Source organism: Rhipicephalus microplus, chromosome 5, assembly GCF_043290135.1.
Source record: "Rhipicephalus microplus isolate Deutch F79 chromosome 5, USDA_Rmic, whole genome shotgun sequence".
Lineage (NCBI taxonomy): Eukaryota > Metazoa > Arthropoda > Arachnida > Ixodida > Ixodidae > Rhipicephalus > Rhipicephalus microplus.
Window position 1 is genome coordinate 150771267 of NC_134704.1, and position 18076 is coordinate 150789342.

The 18076-nt window shown below is 44.3% G+C and overlaps 1 protein-coding gene and 1 long non-coding RNA gene across 11 annotated transcripts in view; one reads left to right on the plus strand and one right to left on the minus strand.

The window, feature by feature from the left end:
• The window catches only part of LOC119174174 (solute carrier family 41 member 1), a 149555-nt gene that overhangs the window by 35931 nt on the left and 95548 nt on the right, over window positions 1-18076 (plus strand). For 4 of the 9 annotated variants that reach the window (XR_012895448.1, XM_037424995.2, XM_075896055.1 and 1 more), the window contains exons 1-2: window positions 8907-9285; window positions 9529-9669. The exons of 1 other annotated variant lie outside the window; for it this stretch is intronic. The gene's annotated coding sequence lies outside the window, so the exon portion shown is untranslated. Of the gene's footprint in view, window positions 1-3085; window positions 3469-5210; window positions 5232-8906; window positions 9286-9336; window positions 9359-9528; window positions 9670-18076 lie in introns of those variants that run through there. 4 more of the 9 variants (XM_075896050.1, XM_075896052.1, XM_075896051.1 and 1 more) reach the window with 4 other exon arrangements.
• LOC142817972 (uncharacterized) lies at window positions 1057-8922 on the minus strand. 2 transcript variants are annotated; one of them, XR_012895449.1, is made up of 3 exons: window positions 8616-8922; window positions 4267-4328; window positions 1057-1404 (listed from the first exon to the last, which is right to left on the minus strand). It is a non-coding gene; the product is annotated as an uncharacterized LOC142817972 (long non-coding RNA). The 2 variants fall into 2 exon arrangements; XR_012895450.1 differs by having other exon boundaries at window positions 4267-5173; window positions 8616-8741.

The following is an 18076-nucleotide window of genomic DNA, read 5'->3' on the forward strand; positions in this document are numbered from 1 at the left end:
GTTTTCGGTCGTAAAATCTCGAAAAATGATCACCCACCTTAGAATATGGTCTCTTTGGATTATTGGTGACGAGAAGAATCCGATGGTATATAAATCCGAGCGGTGCCTGGCTGTATTTGCTGCGAAATCATTCTATGAGAACGGAGCCGATGTGAAGAGGGTCCAGTCCCCTCGGCGACTGCAGCGACCTCCCCTGAGGGTTAGTGGTAGATTACTATTCATTATTTGAGAATGCTTGCCGAATGTGATCCACCTCATCCTTATTCTTGTAGTTATTTCACTCTTATGGTTCGGTTCCGCGGTTACTAACTGTCCTAAGTACACATATTCCTTTACAACTTCCAGCGTCTCTCCACCTACCACAAAGTGCTGTTTTCTGCCGAGACTGTTGCAGATTACTTTAGTTTTGTGCATATTAATTTTCAGATATACTTTTCTGCTTTCCATGTCCAGTTCAGTAATCATGAGCTGTAATTCGTCCCCTGAGTTACTCATCAAGGCAGTATCATCAGCGAATTGCAGGTTACTAAGATACTTTCCATAAACTTTTATCACCAACTCCTCCCAATCTAGGGCTCTGAAAACCTCCTGTTAATGCGCGGTGAACAGAATTGGAGAGACCGTGTCTTGCTGCCTTACACCCTTCTTTATTGAGATTTTATAGCTTTCTTTTTAGAAAACTATGGTGGCTGTGGATTTGCTTTAGATTCTATGGTGGCTGTGGATCCGCTGTAGACCTCCCGTATAACCATAGCAAACGTGGATATGCGTAGATTTTATGATCAAGGCTTCAAGGCTTCTGCAATCTCCCTAGTTTCTGTGTCATGATAGGCATACAGAACAGACATGTGTGAAAATGCGGTTATGCAACCACGTTTTGTGCAATGGATGGGCAAAAGTAAACCTGCTGCAGGCTTCAGCGCATTGCAGTGCTCTTACAAGCATAAATTCAGGCAGTGCCTAGTTTGCCAAATATATACCCGGTCACGAGACCATGGGATGCAATTTACCATGTTCGATCGACAGTTAGTGAAACAATTGACACATTTAGCACAATCATTCTTCATGGGGCCTGTATTCGTTTTGCTTTTCATGTTAATTTTTGGAATGCATCTGCTGCAATTTCTTGCTGGTGGAAAAAAACGTCAAGGTTAATTTTTATTTACATTTTTTTTACCCTTGGCAAAAACCCGTGAACATACGGCGCTACCACAGTGTCCAAGAAATCCTCTTCAAATACTTGGCTGCTTCACAAAGAAGCTGTGCATGAGGTGTAGTTTGTCCTTTAAGTGTTCCAAGTCTTGCAATTTGGTGAAGGCAAAAATTTTTGCTGTGGTAGGTGGCACTGAAGCCTTTTCAGAGGACATAGAGCAAGCACCTTTCAGATCTTGGGTCAAGGTGTCTCTGGAAAATTAAAAAGCAACGTTACCTAAGTACGATTTAAGAAAAAGGCTTAAATAAATACTTAATATAAACATTTTGTGTAATGGCTGAATAAATATGGTGCAATAAAAACAGTTGTATTTTCATGTGGTGTATTATTCCTTTGAATTTTTATGCACAACCACTGAATTTGCAAGCTATGCTGAAATGCAAATATCGGATGAGACTAGTGCAATGACTAATGTCGCTTTCTACACGTCATGAGGGTGAAAAATAAACAAAGGCAGAATGTATCTTTTTGTCACACACCGATTGCAAACGGCTTGCCAAATGTTGGCGTGGTATGTTCTGAAAGATTGAAAGAAAAGAGCATTTAGCAAATTAAACAATCTTTTTTGAATAATTAGTTGCTTTATTAAACAATTGTAGTGCCAACATTATATGTTCATTGGAGTTTTTTTGATGGAATGAATGCACTCTTATTGGCACTACTATGCAACACCCACTCTTAGCCTTAGCAACGAAATCTTTGCTTTTGGAAAGAGGAACGAAACCTACTGCACATAGATGCTGCTGCTGCAATATTGCTAAGTACCCATGGCTTGTTTATACTGTGATGTTGATGGAGATATAGTATACAACATATTCAGATGCACTGCGTGTCATTGCACATATGATTAAGCATGGGCACAGGGATTTTACTGTACACCTGCAAAGCACCGGCTTACTGGCGTGAAGTCTTGGTGCCGACAACTTGGGAGAGAACTCGGGCAAATCCCGATGCTACATCAGAAGACATTGATACATTGTTTGTATGTCTGCTTGAGAAGCAGCACAACCCATGACATGCACGAATTCAGTCAAGCAGGCAATTAAACTTGGCGCCCATGGAAACCGCTGCTACTGCTGCAAACTGAGATGTGAACAAGCGTGGCGCAGACACCTGGTTCCTGACTTTTGGTACACCTCCATTGGGTGTAGGCTGGAAAAGTTTTGTAAATGCTTTTAATAATTGCTTGATTAAGGTACTAAGTGCGAGCACATGTGCCACAGGTGACTGCAAAGCATACAGAGAGACGTGAACACCAAGACGCTGATGATTCTGATGAGACTTCTAACATTTACGTATGCATGGAATAAATGAACTTATTAGTAGCACTGTTGAGAGAATGTACACAAAAAGCATTCAGTAAGTGCACTGTATTTTATCACTGGGTATAATTCATCAAGCATACTACCAAAGGTAGTACCACTGAAAGCCTCAATACTGCAATGGAGACTGATGATGTAGGACATGGTAAGTGAATGGGTTTGATTGTTATATGCCACATTGCTGGAAAGGCGCTTGCATTCATCTAGTACGAGTTGCACAGGGGGTCCTACATAACTTGAGCCAAGAATTTGAAAGTGAAAGGCACTTAGGAGGCGTATTAAACAAAGTGCATATTACTCGCACTAGCCTCAAGATAGTCAGGCTATTTTTCATTTCTCCTCATACTACTTAATAATTCCAAATTACCTATTTTTAATTATGGGCTGGACACCCAAAATATGAACACTGAGATGTAGAGCACTTTCAGAAACCACTGACTGAATCGTCTTCTGTAGGATACGTCTAGCGCTCTTATTTTGTCTGTGTTGTAAAGAAAGCCTATAGCAGCACTATAGCAGTGCGCTCGCGGTCCATCACACAGCTCTTTTTTCCGATTTCGCAAGCTTTCTTTACAACGCAAAAAAAAAATAACAGCGCGAGACGTATCGTACAGAAGACAATTTAGTCGGTGGTTTATGAAAGTGCTCTACATCTCAGTGCTCATATTTTGAGTTTCCAGCCCATAATCTAAATATAGGTAATTAAGAATTATTAATTAATGAGTAAGGGTATCAATGAAAAATAGTCTGAGTATCTACAGGCTAGTGCGAGTAGTACGTGTTTGGTTTGATTTGCCACTGAAGTGTCTTCCATTTTCGAATTCTTGGCTCAAGTTATGTGGAACACCCTGTATATGGAACCTTGAAAGTTGGCGGGAAAAAGGTAGCGAAGTCCGAAGAGCTGTGCCTCTACCGACCATTAACAGAAAACCTGTGAGTGGGGTTCTGTTGCTTTTTATTGCAATAATATAACTAGTGCTTGAAATATTTTTTGCTGTTCTGCCCTCACTTTGTTTTGGCGAGACAGAGGGTGATTTTGTGCTCCTTTTTGGCTGTTGTGTATGCTGGAAGATGGAATTGACTTTGCATACATTTTGTGTGATGGTCAACCATATTCGTAAGGAATGTCAAGACCTGGATGATGCCAGCATGCTTTAAATACAACAGATTGATTCTCACTTTGGCACGATGAATGTAGCCCTGTGAAAATTGTGCAATGGCCGCTGTCTTTTTCAGAATGTCTGATATGCATGCTGGTGTTGCCGTGTTGGCAATCACAAAAATGTGCATACCTTAAGGTAGCATAAAATGCCTGCATGGAAAGCTAATACTATAGCTGTAGCAAAAATTAACGCTACGTGATTATTCCCAAAGAAACCCAGATCACTTGGATGTTTTTATTTTCATCTAAATGCGATCGCTGCAAAATATCTGTTGAGCAGTTTGTAGGCTCTTTTCAGTAGAGTCACTGCATGCACAGCCGCTTTGAATTGTGCAGACTTTCTGTTATGCTGGTATATCTAGCGGGATAGACAATTCCTTTGAAGTACTTTACCACCATACTCAATTGACAAACCAGACATGTCAGGTCTGCAAACTGAACGACAGTGCAAAGCTGATACAGAACAATACGTGCTTCATGTGTTCATCATTGTAGCAATTAACAATGAATTAGGCACTGTCGAAGATATAGCAAAAAATGAGCCCATTGTGACATGCAGCTTTACCTACTTTTGGTGTGGAGTTTGCAGATTGATGGTGCTGCAATTTCCGGGGCTGTCAACTTGTACCCGCTGCGCCATCCAGTCATAACAGTAAGGGGATTATACAGAGTATTATGCGCGATTCATTACAACAAACATCTGTAGACATATGCAAAAACAAATAAAAAATGCCAGGCCTGCGCGAAATGTGCACCACAGTCACAGTGAAAGCAAGAAAAGCGGCCTTTCAGAGCCTTTTCTAAACACACTTTCGGATGCGTCAAGCACACTGCTGGCTAACCACTACACCCTAAATAAATAATTTTTGTGTAGTAGGCCAGCATTCACTATGCTATCCTTCTTCATTCCTTGGAGAAGCGTAGTATCCGCTATGCACTTGCTAGGATTTTTGTGCAATTTTAATGCAGTGGCTGTTGATGATGAAGAATTATGCCTGAAGTGGGTATGTGTCATAGATAATATGTGATCAAGAACAAGTTTTCTAATGGGTTGGAGCATTGGACGACCCACTTGTTACGCTATTCGCATTGTGTGGCACCTGGCAGTTATTTTGATGTTGTAAAGCGCTTTAAAATTCGTAATAACACTATTCCTTTGCTGACATCATGCCTGCCTAAGGCAAGTTTAGAAACGAGTTCCAAGCACTGGCGTGGCTCAGTGGTAGAATGCTGGGCTGGCACGCAGCGGACCCATATTCAAGTCACATTAGGTCATTAGTGTTTTTTATTTATATTTTTTTTTCGATACTGGTTATGGACAGTGGCGGCGACAGACAACTAGGGCGTCACGTGTGACCCGTGTTCTGATCTCAATGAAGTCTTGCTGCGCGCACTAGTGTGTGTTCGTCCGCACGTTTTCGTAGTGACGGTGCTCCAACACGTTGGTCAAGCGGCGGCCGTGGTGCACTGCTTTCACTGTAAAATATACAGTCAAGAGCGTTAAGAAGCAAAAGTGGCATATATGGATGTCAATGTACGTAACTAACATAAAAATAATCTTTCTTATATGGACTAAAAATATAAAGCAAAGAAAAACTATGTAACGAGAAATTGACTTTGTATAAAAATCAGACGGAACGAGACTTCCAAGAGCGGCTGCAGAAATTTCGTTATCTAATATACACTCTGTGGTAGCAAGCTGTCAATTCCATTCTGAAACTGTTTTGAGCAAAAAAGTGCTCATAAAAAGATTAGTTCTGCAACTGTGCTCTCTTACCTCGAGCTCATAATTTGTTCGTATTGATATAAAATATGGCTGTAAAATGTACAGTAATACAAGTGTCAACATCCTTGGAAGCCATCTTTAGCTTCACTGAAATTGATAGGACCACATATGCCTTGCTGGTGATAAGAGTGGCTGCATGTGAGAATTGGCTGACGAAAGCTGCTCTCTGGTCACGCTGGGCGTAGATCTCTTTTTTTTGGGGGGTGGGGGGGGGGGGTGAGCAAGGAGGCTTGAGTAGAGCCCTTGTAACGAGCTTGATTCCGATGAGCACTTATGCGGGTGATTTAATTATCACTCAAAAACCACTTTTAGCTTCTTTATGGGGTCCTCTTTTATAGTTCGCACAGCCTGCTTCATTAACCCATTTATTTCACGCGGTGCCACCCTGATGCAACACATTGTAGTTGAAAAAAAAAAAAAAAGATTGGTCAAACAGTTTTTTTGGGACACCCATTGGAAAAATCTAGCGAGTCCAATTGGTTGCCTCAATTGTTTTCAATTGGCTTGACCAATATATAAGCAGTTGGTAATATACAATCAAGACCCAAATTATTTGACTGATTAGACTAGTCTGTGTAACAAGTTCACCCAGTGGGAAAACCTTAGGGTTTCTCAGGTGTCCTAAATGGGCTTAACCAACTAATATAATCAAAATAGTTTGACCAATCAGGTTAAGTAGTCAGGTTCATCTATCCCTCTTCAACGATCAGCACAGAAACAGACGGGAATGGAAACGAGCGTTGTCTTTCAAGTGAGGATTTATTAAAAAGTGGACATGTATGCACTTCTGCACATTTCATCACACGAGCAAGCACAAAAGAATCTCATAACTACCATCAATAGGTTAAGCAGAGAACGCTTATCTGACTTTATGAGATACGTAATAAACTAATGCTCTATTGGGGTCAAGGCAACCAAGGGCTTGCTAACGCAGTTACCTTTGGCAATAATCGAGAGGCCTCAAAAATCTCTCTGATTTTATAATTAGCTTGTTTGGCCAGGACACTGGTTTGGTCTGATACGGGCTGAGCACCTGAGTACTGAGAACAGTGCTGGGCAAGATACCTGTCATTTCTTTTTTGCACCTTGAAATTGTGCTCTTGTATCCTATTTTTGACCACATGAAAGGGAAAAACTCCACAGGACTTTGTAGGTACATTCGTCAAAGTGGTTTTTTGGCATTTCCCCTTATGCTTGCCCGCCACTTGCTTTATGGGGCATGTCCTATCACACAACTGTGTCCATGTCTGTGTCCCTTGTCTGTTTCCGTGCTGATTGTTGAAGTTGCATTATCAACTAGCCCTATCTCAAGTTTTGCTTCATCCTGTTGCAAATACCAGCACCTTTCAAGGGTCTGTCATGTTAATTTTATTTAAGATGCATTAATGAGCTTTGAACTGCTTAACCATCTATATATAAGAAACCAAAATTGTATGAACTAGCATATTAGATATTGCTTGTGGGCAAATGAAAAACAAAGAATTACTCCACGAGTGCCATTTTCATTCAACTAAATGTAATTTCTCCCCATGCCAGCAGTTTTTGCCCATTTGAGTTGTGTCGGGTTTTCACAAGAGGTAATTTAATGGCATACTCCATAATGTGAGGTTAATAAATGCTGCTCACCAAAGGTCATTTGAGTAATCGTAGTGTAACTGTACATATATTTTCATAAGCTATTCCTTTATTTCACAGCTTCATGAGTTTCTGTGAAATCCAGTTGAAATTAATTATATAGGTTGAAATTAGACCAACTGGTTGAATTCTCATGAGAACTATCCGAAATGGAGGGCCCCTATCTCATTAAACTCTCCATTATTAGCTTGATTATGAGGACCCCTAATATATATCTTGGCTAAATATACCAGTAAAAAATGGAACAAATATACTAAATCTGGCATTAATACCGAAACCTAACATGAGCTGTCTTAGACCCAATTAGTCTCATAGCAAGCTATAATCAGAATGTTCAATAGTGATTGGCCCCATACAAAAATGTCAAATTCAAGTGCTTATGTAATACGAACAGAACTCAATGTTTAAAGATCCCGCAGGGCGCGGGTTCGAATCCCGGCTGCGGCGGCTGCATTTCCGATGGAGGCGGAAATGTTGTAGGCCCGTGTGCTCAGATTTGGGTGCACGTTAAAGAACCCCAGGTGGTCTAAATTTCCGGAGCCCTCCACTACAGCGTCTCTCATAATCATATAGTGGTTTTGGGACGTTAAACCCCACATATCAATCAATCAATGTTTAAAGATTCTGATCAGAAGAGCATGCTCTGTTCCCATATAGATTTATCTTGTTGAAATTGTTCCAACACTTGTACTCCACCAGTTAACATTTCGATAGAGAGGTTAAATGGAAAAATTGCGCACCAATTTGGAACTGCAAATTGCCAAGTCGAGTTCAATAGGACTATCCCAAGGGGGGGAATTCAGCCACTCATATTAGGGGGTGGGGGGGGAGAGAACAATTACTTAAAGTAAAACCGGGCAGGTGTTGGGAGGTCTTAATTCTGTTCTTTTGTTAGTTACATCGCAACAACTCCGTCACAGCATCAACAATGGTAACTTGTGCGCATAGTAGTCCTAATGATTTGTCCGAATCGGTAATTCAATAATTACTATCCCACTGAAGTACAAAATTCTGATTGGTTCAAGTGAATTCCATTTGGTGCCCATTGCTAACATACGGTATGGTCAGTTGGACTAACTGGATAGTTCGGAAGCAACAGGTCAGCATTCCAAAGGCATCTCAAACCATCCGTTTCAAATCTTTTAGATACGATTATACGATTTAGAGGCATCTCAAACCATCCGTTTCAAATCTTTTAGATACGATTATACGATTTAGATAGATTATACGAGTCACCAGCTGGATGTCAGTAGTTGCAAAGTGCTTAAGGGGTTCAGGCTGTTTTCTTTTTCATTGGGATATGCTTCTTTATTGCAATAACTTTACCATCGCTAAACTGGAGGTCGGAGGCGTTGGTGTGGGATACCAAAGCGGGCAAAACATTTTCTGAGTAGCGCAACTGTTGCATGTCGCTGCTAGGCATTAATAGCTGCAACTAGCTTGGTTTGCATTCAGCAGAAAAGGTGGCCGCAAGGTTTAGACTTGCGGTTCACCTACCTAAAGTCCCTGCCGTCCGATAACATCAGTTATGTTTTCTCTATCTCTCCGCGCAAAGACGAAGATGAGGAAACCGTCAGCTGGGCCTTCAGATAGAGTGGCCTAGAACAGGGGCTCTACCGTTTTGCCGTGTTGGCCCACGTAATCAATGTCTGCTCGAATCCAAGGCGCCTGTACGGGCGAGCCTCCTCTACGCTTCGAAATCTAGGCGTGCAGTCAATTCGCACCATCCGCCACGAGACAAGCTTAGTGAACATCTATGACAAGCTCGCCTTCGAAGTGGCGAAGCGGTGAAGCCAGCTACGATGGCGAGTCGGCGACGCCGCTTGTGTTGCCAGGCAACAAGGTCTTTATTTCCAAAGTTTTCACGCTCACTTCGTTCGGACGCAGATGTTTAATTGATACAACGCAATTTTTCAATATATATTTGAACTGACAAAACGTACGCTGCTGGCCGAATCTATTTTTTAGTGACGTCATTAGAGGGAAACGCAAACAAAGCAAGACAAGCCGGGGCCATTCAGAATATTCAATAGCAAGCGAGCAGCCGCTTTCGGCTGGTGTGGGCGTTCAGGTGCTTCCTTTTCGCCGAGTGTTTCGTCCGCACGTTGTGGGGCGGCGAGACTTTTGCATCGGCGAAGAGCAACAGGTGCCCCGACAGTTGTGTTAGGTGAGCAGAGGCTCGTTTCATTCTTCCATATGGCGCAGGCGAATGTCACGGCGGCCCCGACCAAAGCGACACGGTAACAATCGCTCCTCTAGAGAGTGCCGATGCAGCAGCTGTCGGCGTCGAAGTCTTGCTGCGCGCACTAGTGTGTGTTCGTCCGCACGTTTTCATAGTGACGGTGCTCCAACACGTTGGTCAAGCGGCGGCCGTGGTGCACTGCATCCTTCTCGCGTTCTCTTCGCACAGGAGGTCCTTGAGCCGAGCAATTTCTTGGCAGCCTTGGTCTGTACTCCTGCGCTTGTTCTCGGTAGCAACCAAATCCCTGTGCACGCCTAGGACACCTTGCAACAGCAAAGTTACTAACAATGCCCGTGAAGATGTGCCGCAGTGAGTAGATCTGCGCGATCCTTGGATGTTGGGTGTGCTTGCTGTGTTTGCGTGCACGCGCTGATTGCGTGTTGTCAGCACCGTGCGTCACCGCTTCTCTGTGTGGCCTAGGCCGTGTAACGAAACATGGTTGGTCGCTTTTTTTTTTTTTTCAGCCCTGGCTCTTGAACTGACAGCTGTCATTCAGTCTGCTTGCACCGTCCCGATATTTTGTTACTTTCTTTATTTTTTTGCCAAGTGAGCGCGGCTACAATGGTGGTTTCGCTTTTGAACTATCCTCGCCGCTGTGTCTAAGTATGGAAGACATGATGCCCGTATATTATATTCAGCCAACGCATATGCATCCAATAGTCATCACCGCACCAGTGCTTCCCATTTAGATCCAAGCAAGAAAAATTTGGTGTGGCTAGCCTCGAGGACATCCCACTTTAAGCGTTAGCTTTTGTTTACTCCTTCACTCATATTTTTTCCTACAAGTCACTGTGCATACTCATACAAATTTATGCAAAAGAAAAGCAAAGCTCCATCGAGTGTTATCCGGTAATTCGTGTGCTGTCAGCTGCTTAAATAGACTATGTCAGACCTAGTGGTTTATTCCTCTGACGCATTTCACAAGCAAGCAGCTGCCTCAACAATGGAGGCCTTTATTAGCCAAATGCCAGATACGTAAAAGGTTTGCTAGGTTCGATCTCGCTGGTAGATTATGAACATTGAAGCATCTGCAGAACCGACTGCTTAATGCATACACTACGTAGAGACTATAAGCGTTGTCTGCTCAACTAGACATGCATAAATCGGTCAATGCAATCTATGGAAACACACTACAGGAAGGAATGTTGGTACCAGTGGATATGTAGCATGCGGCTACAAAGCACATTCATGTGGTAACAGGAAAATAATTAGCACAAAAACAAGACATTCACCAGAACAAGATAGACAGGAGTAGCACTACTTTTGTTTGTCTAACTTTATTTGAGGCTTTACTTGCAAATATATGCACAAAATGCACATATGCAGAAAGTCAAGTGCATAGTCAAGCACGTTTTCACTTCACATAAAACTATCAAGATATTCAGTTTCTTATTCATGTGGCTTTCATTTTTAAAAAGCTTTGCTTTGGGAACAGAGCAAATTAGGTGAGTGGGTTGACACTCATTATTGAAACATTCTGGAATACAACAAAAAGACAAGACAACCATGAAACGACAGAACAAGACTATTGCTTGCAACTGAAGCACTTATTGAGCTAACTTCACATGTATACACAGGAAGTGATCATGCACATGTAGAAACAAATTTAGGTGGTCACCGTCTGCTTATGACAAAGACAACCTTAAATTTTCCTGTGCTTTCGTGTGAGAAAATCAGCCTTTTTAACGTGTAGCAAGAGAAAACAAAGGCTGGCATAAGCTTTTGCTCTTCTAATACAAGAGGGAACTATATTATGCATGCAAAAAAGCTTACAGATGGCAGGAGAACATAGAAAAATTAGCATATTCGACATTATTTTGGCTGTTTCTAGTACTAGTAATTGGACGCACATATGATGATATCCAAAAATACAGCCTTCTTACATGTGTACTAGTAAATAGACACAAAACATTTGACCCGCCGCGATAGTCTAGTGGCTAAGGCACTCAGCTGCTCACCTGCAGATCGCAGGATCGAATCCTGGCCATGGCGGCCCCATTTTGAGGACCATGTGCTTAGATTTAGGTGCAGATTAGAGAACACCAGGTGGTCGAAATTTCTGGAGCCCTCCACTACGGCCTCTCCCATGATCACATGGTAGTTTTTAGGACGTCAATCCCCAACAATGATTATTTATTAGGCGCAAAACATGGGGATTCAGACCATGTGCTGTCTTTTTTTGTGTGCATGTGTAAGACTAAATCCTGATGAAATGTGAAATATATTTTTAAAAAGTGCACATGTCAATTGTAGAATAATTTTTATAAACAAAGTTTTCCAGAAACTCTCTCATGAATCTTTACCTGCTTTTGAAGGGACCTTCAAATCAAAGCAACAATTAATCTTCTCAACAGGATTGCAAGCAAGTTTTTGTTCATAATAGTTGGATTAATTCATATAATTTCATGAATCTTTACCTGCTTTTGAAGGGACCTTCAAATCAAAGCAACAATTAATCTTCTCAACAGGATTGCAAGCAAGTTTTTGTTCATAATAGTTGGATTAATTCATATAATTTATTGTATTTAGAGGACATTAAGAGAGTAAACAATCTCAATTTGCCTAATACACCTGGTAACCTCTGAAGTACAGTGAGCATTGCCTGCCTGAATTACATGCTCAGTGTTGAAATGAGCTGCAAGACGTGTTTTGATCTCAAGGTTTCTCTGCTCAAACATCATGAATATCCATTGTTGCATTGCGGGCTGCAAATGTGATCAGTGACTCTTCAAGCTTGTGCCAAACTGCCAGCAAAGAGAGCTGCATCAGTGCATTGGTGCAGTGAACATCAGGCTCTTGTTAACTGACCAATGCTGGTGTCCTCAAATTAAAGCCTTTAACATTGCCTCCTGAACACGCTGCCACAATTGCTGTATTTACACTCACTGGTAATCATTGTCGGAGAGATTTCGTTTGTGCACATAGCTCCTAGCATCGCTGTGCTGGCGAAGACGGGGTGAATGACCCATGGCCCATATTGTTGTGACGCCTAGTGGCGACAGCTGCAGAAAACAGGGCTTAGTTCTGTGGCCACAAGCGTGTGGAAGAGGCAGAAGGAGGTGTGGCCGTTCCCTATAGTCATGGAAAGAAGTGGGGTCACAATGTCTGCCCCCTACCAGCATTTGTTAGCAAGAAGGCAGGCTGTCCCCCCCCCCCCCCCTGCTGTGCACACTTATGCCATTGGCCACTGATCGCCAGTGTACAAAAATTTTTTTTGAGAAGCAGCAGTAAAAAAATGGTGAAAAAAAGCCAATTGCTCGTAGCTACAGTATAATGCGCATCCCTTAATTTATGGTGTACATGGTTTCGTCTACTAAATGTTTACACAAAGAAAGAAAACGTTTCAGGGACACCTTAAAGAGCACACTGTTGTGTGACATATTTGTAGCATTCGACGCATTTCCAGTATTCCGACTAGCTCAGCTAACTATTTCAAAGGAGTTCTAGTGTGATTTTTATGCATTAAAAAGTTTTTAATTTTCTTGGCATGTACTCTTAGCTCTCTATACAAAGTAACCACAAAGAAATAGTTATAAAATGTTTTACCTTGATTTTGAAGGGCCAGTAAACAGGCTGTTTTTTTTTTTTACACTCCCTGAGCAAGCTCGTAGCATGGCCACTCGATCTCTCCCTTTGGTGCGGCCTGCCGAGTTGTTTCGCGAACAAAAGAGCGCGCGTGAAAGGAAAAGTTGACTGTCTGGCCGCAACAGGGGGTGAGGGGGCTGCCCGTCGGCGAAGTAATCGCGTTTTCACCGGCTTGCACCGCATACCGAGAAGGGGTAATCTCACTCATCCTCCCTATTTTGGTACAGAATAGTCGTATCCTGCTGTCGTTCGGTCAGCATACGATGCCATTTTGTTCTTCCATACTGTTGTTATAAAGAAGCTACTGAGTATATTCCTGGCCAACTGGCTGTAGTTCTTAGCATCTGGTTAGAAAACATAGACATTTCTAGAAACCATTTTTCCACAAAGCCCTCAGTTTGTCCCATCTTGCATCATTTAAGTGATAAATTGTCTATAGGGGACAATTTACGAAGATTAATTACTTTTAACGGTCCGATTTACATTATATCTATATATATAAGTAGCGGGAATAAATGCGTACGTCACTACACGAAAATAAAGACGCTCAGTATACCTTTATACAAAGAATCATTACTGATCATTGTCCGGTTCACATTATACCCGGAATTTCGTCGCTAAAATAAATGCGTCCCAACTGGCAAATAAATATAAACAAGGTTTTTTTAAACAAAATACACGTTAACCTCAGCTATTGAGTTGACACTGAATTTGAAGCCACAAGGTTTAAATACTTCCAATACCATCATGAATGCAGTTTATAGTTGTCCTACGAGCGAGATCTAGATGAGGATCTTGTGCTTCCTCAATTTCTTCAAGTGGACAGCCACACTCGTCATGTGCATGTAATGGAACGCATGGAGAACCGTCTACCTTTAAATAATGAACTGTCGGGCTAATTAGTTGTGCCTGATTGGCTTTGACATATTACCGCAAGCCAGGCGGCAACACAACGGGTCCATGCCCCCCCCCCCCCCCCCTGCCAACATTTTTTTTTCACCATAGCGTACAGATAAAAAAAATCGCCCTTCAAGGGAATGCCCTCCCCAAAATCAAGTCCCCCCCTCCCCCACCCTAAAAAAAAAATTCGGGCTGCGCGCCTGTCGCAAGCATATCAGATCTTGCTTCACGTTATGCATAACATCGGTCTAACGGCGCACGTATGCACATGCAAAGTTTTTCTTTTCTTTTTGAGAGAAACTGAGGAAAACTTAGTTTTTTCTACTGGCAATATATTTAGGCTTGCTCCAATAATTTTTTCACCAGTGTGCCCATGTCTCCGAAATACCTCAGAATCTACTTATATAGCCCACTGTTGTCCGTATTCAGCGGTAAATTTGGATTTCACGGGGCTTCAATTAGCCTTTAAAAAAAGTAAATCAGACCTAATGAACGACATATTTACAATACACCTCTTCGTTCTTAATTATATGTCTGGTTTCACGTCCCAAAACCATGATATGATTTTGAAGAACGCGGTAGTGAAGGGTTCCGGAATTTCACACCATCTGGTGTTGTTTAATGAGCACTGACATCGCACAGCACCCGAGCCTCAAGCATTTTTGCCACCATCGAATGCGCGGCGGCAAACGAACCCGTGACCTTTGGATCAGCAGCCGATCGCCCTAGTCACTGTTCCACCGATGCGGACGGTTCCTAATAATAATAATGTAGGGAACTATGCGAACAATGACGAAGCAGCAAGAAACGGCAAGCCACAGCGTTGGTGCACAAGCGCCCTCAGCTTGCGCTTGCTTGTATTTTTCGGCCTGTTGATGTTCCTCGCTCTACTGGCGTCTGGTGGAGGTGTGTGGACTCCCGTACAAACCTGGAACTTCGCTCCCGTAAGCTTCCCCCTATACGTGACACGAACATGGCCACCGAGACGCCTCTCCAGGTGGGACCTTCGACCGTCCATGTCACTTGCGGCGCCGTGTATCCTCAACAAGATGCTCCTATCTTCATGGGCTCCACTGAGTCGGACGTCGAAGATTGGTTTGCGAGGTACGACAAAGTCGGCGCAAGTAACAGATGGGACGACCCTAGTAAGCTGGGCTACGTCACGTTCTACCTTGCGGACACCGCGCAACTATGGTTTAATAACCATGCAGCTGACATTCCTACGTGGTCTGCATTCAAGACTGCTACTACGGACGTCTTTGGACGACCTGCGGCACGCAAGCTTCAAGCCGAGCAGCGTTTACGTCACCGTGCGCAGCAGCCAGGCGAGACCTACACGGGCTACATCGAAGATGTGTTACATCTATGCAACCGCGTCAGCTCTACCATGCCTGAGGAAGAAAAAATCAGGCACATTTTGAAAGGCATTGACAACGGCGCCTTTCAGATGTTGCTCGCGAAAAATCCCCCACAATTGTTGTGCTCGTTTTCCTTTCTCAGAGCTTGGATGAGTTGCGTAAGCAGCGCGCGATTGCTCGTCGAGCCCTCGCGACGCCAGACACGCTCGCAAGCTTGCACCTAGCTGCCCATCCTACCGATCAGCAGTCGCTGCTTTCGACAATCAAGGACTTCATCCGCGAAGAGGTAGCGCGCCAGCTGTCACTGCTGTCACTGACAGATGAGCCCGCACAAGCTTTGGCACCAGATTTCCAACACGCCATTCGGACTCAAGTCGCTGAGGCCCTTCCACCGATGCATCAGCAACCTCCTGTCACTACGCCTCTCACGCACGCTGCCGTCGCTGCTCGGCCTACGCAACAGCGTACGTCGTATGCTCAACCTGCCACACCCCCCTATGTCGTGCCTACAACCCCAATTGCTGTGCCTTATTCCTTTGCGAGATCTTCAGCTCCATTTTACTGTCGCTCAGACGCTTGGAGGACGCCGGATAATAGGCCCCTCTGTCTCGCCTGTGTTATCGCTGGGCACGTCGCCTGCCACTGTCGCCGAGATCCCCCTCCAGTTGACATCGTGGGCAGGCCAATTGCATCGTCTAGGACGCCATCAAGGTACACTACTGACGGTCATCGACCCTACGCAAACCATCGGTCACCATCGCCCCGACGACGCTCCCTGTCACCTATGCGTCGCCGACCTGCTACGGAAGCGGGAAACTGATCGCTGCAGCTCCGGAGGCAACAGCTGCATACAATTCGAACTGCTTAAGGCCTCCATCTTTTTCGCTGTAAAAGGTTATCGACGTCAATGTTGAGGGGACCGCCGCACAAGCGCTTATCTACACAGGGGCCGCCGTTTCCATAATCTGTGAGACCTTATGCCGTAAGTTGAAAAAGGTGACGACGCCTCTCTCGGGCCTGATACTCCGCACGGCCAACTCTCAGTGCATAGAACCTACAGCTGTGTGCACTGCACGTGTCATTATCCAAGGTGAACTTTATGCCATTGAATTTTTTGTGCTGGCATCATGCTCCCACAAAGTCATTCTTGGATGGGGCTTTCTTTCGCGTCATCGGGCCATCATAGATTGCTCACGTGCAGAAGTTGCTCTTACACCGCTGCCAACCTCTTGTTTGGTAGATTCTCTTTCTGAAGCCTACAAACTTGTCGTTCTTGCAGACACGGAAATAGCACCGAGAACATCCACCCTTGTAGCCCTGACCTGAACGGCCACTCCTGCCGGAACTGTTTTGTTCACTCCGTCTGACGTATTTACCCGCCACTGTAGCCTACACCTGCCCTTTGCCATACTCACCGTAGAATCCGGTTCTACCGCCATGCTCGTTGCGAACTCGCTATTGTCGTCAGTTACCTTACTTCGCGGAGAATGTTTGGGTAACATACAAGACGTTGACCTCTTGCGCCCTCTGGAGTTTGCCGAACACCCACCTTACCTCCAGCTCAATGCTATGACGCCACCTGTGGCCACACTGTCCACGCCAGACTCATTCCAGCCCTTTGTTGCCGCTGAGCTATCGCCGACACAAAGACGTGAACTCTTGTCGATTCTTCGAGAGTTCCGTTCTGCCTTCGATTGCGCTCAATCATCTTTGGGTCGCAGAGCGAACATCACGCACCACATTGACACCGGTACTCATGCTCCCTTACGCCAACGACCATATCAAGTTTCAGCGGAAGAGCGGCATATTATCAACGAACAAGTCGACGATATGCTCAAGCGTGGTGTCATCCAGCCATCGCAGTGCCCTTGGTCGTCCCCTGTTGTACTTGTGCCCAAAAAGGATGGGTCTATCCGATTCTGTGTCGACTACCGCCGGCTCAGTAAGATAATTCGGAAGGATGTGTACCCGTTGCCACACATTGACGATGCTCTCGATTGCTTGCAAGGAGCAGAATATTTCTCCTCTTTAGATTTACGCTCAGGATATTGGCAAGTTTCAACGGCTGATCCTGACCGATCGAAGACTGCATTTGTAACACCTGACGGGCTGTATGAGTTTAACATCATACCGTTTGGACTCTGCGATGCCCCAGCTACCTTCGAAAGGATGATGGACACCATCTGTTACATGTGTAGATTAACTGATGGCCAGGCGGTAGTGACCACCGTGAAGAGTAGGCCATCAGGCCCGCGAAGAACACAAGAACATGTTGAGCCCTTAGCCCAGAACGAACTGTGGTTTATTGTTTCCAAAACGGCCACCCCGCCGCTGTGCCAGGCTTGCACAGCTCAACACAACTATCAGCGCCGCATGGGGGCGCTGCATTTGAACCAACATTGTAACACTCCTCCCTTCTTAGGAGGAAGATCACGGGGAGTACCTATTCACAAGTTTCCTAGTTCTTGTGCCACGTCGCAACTTCTGCGTGCTAGGCGTAGGCACGACAGAGTCACTGTTCACATGTACACCACTGTTGAGCGCAGTCCCGTCGCTCTTCGTGGCACAGCTACTCCCAGAGAAGCTAGTTCCAGGTAGCTGTTCCTGTTGAGGCACTTCTGGAACCAATAAACCATAGTTCGTTCTGGGCTAAGGGCTCAAGATGGTCTCGTGTTCTTCGCAGGCCTGATGGCCTACTGTTCACGGTAGTCACTACCACCTGGCCATCAGTTAATCTACACATGTAACAACTGGCGACGAGGATGAAAGGAAGTTTCATGTAAGTCTTCGTTCCCGCAGCTCTCTGCCATCTGTTCACCATGCCAAGTTTCGGCAACGTCGAGCCATTCGAGGGGGGAGGAGACGACTGGCCC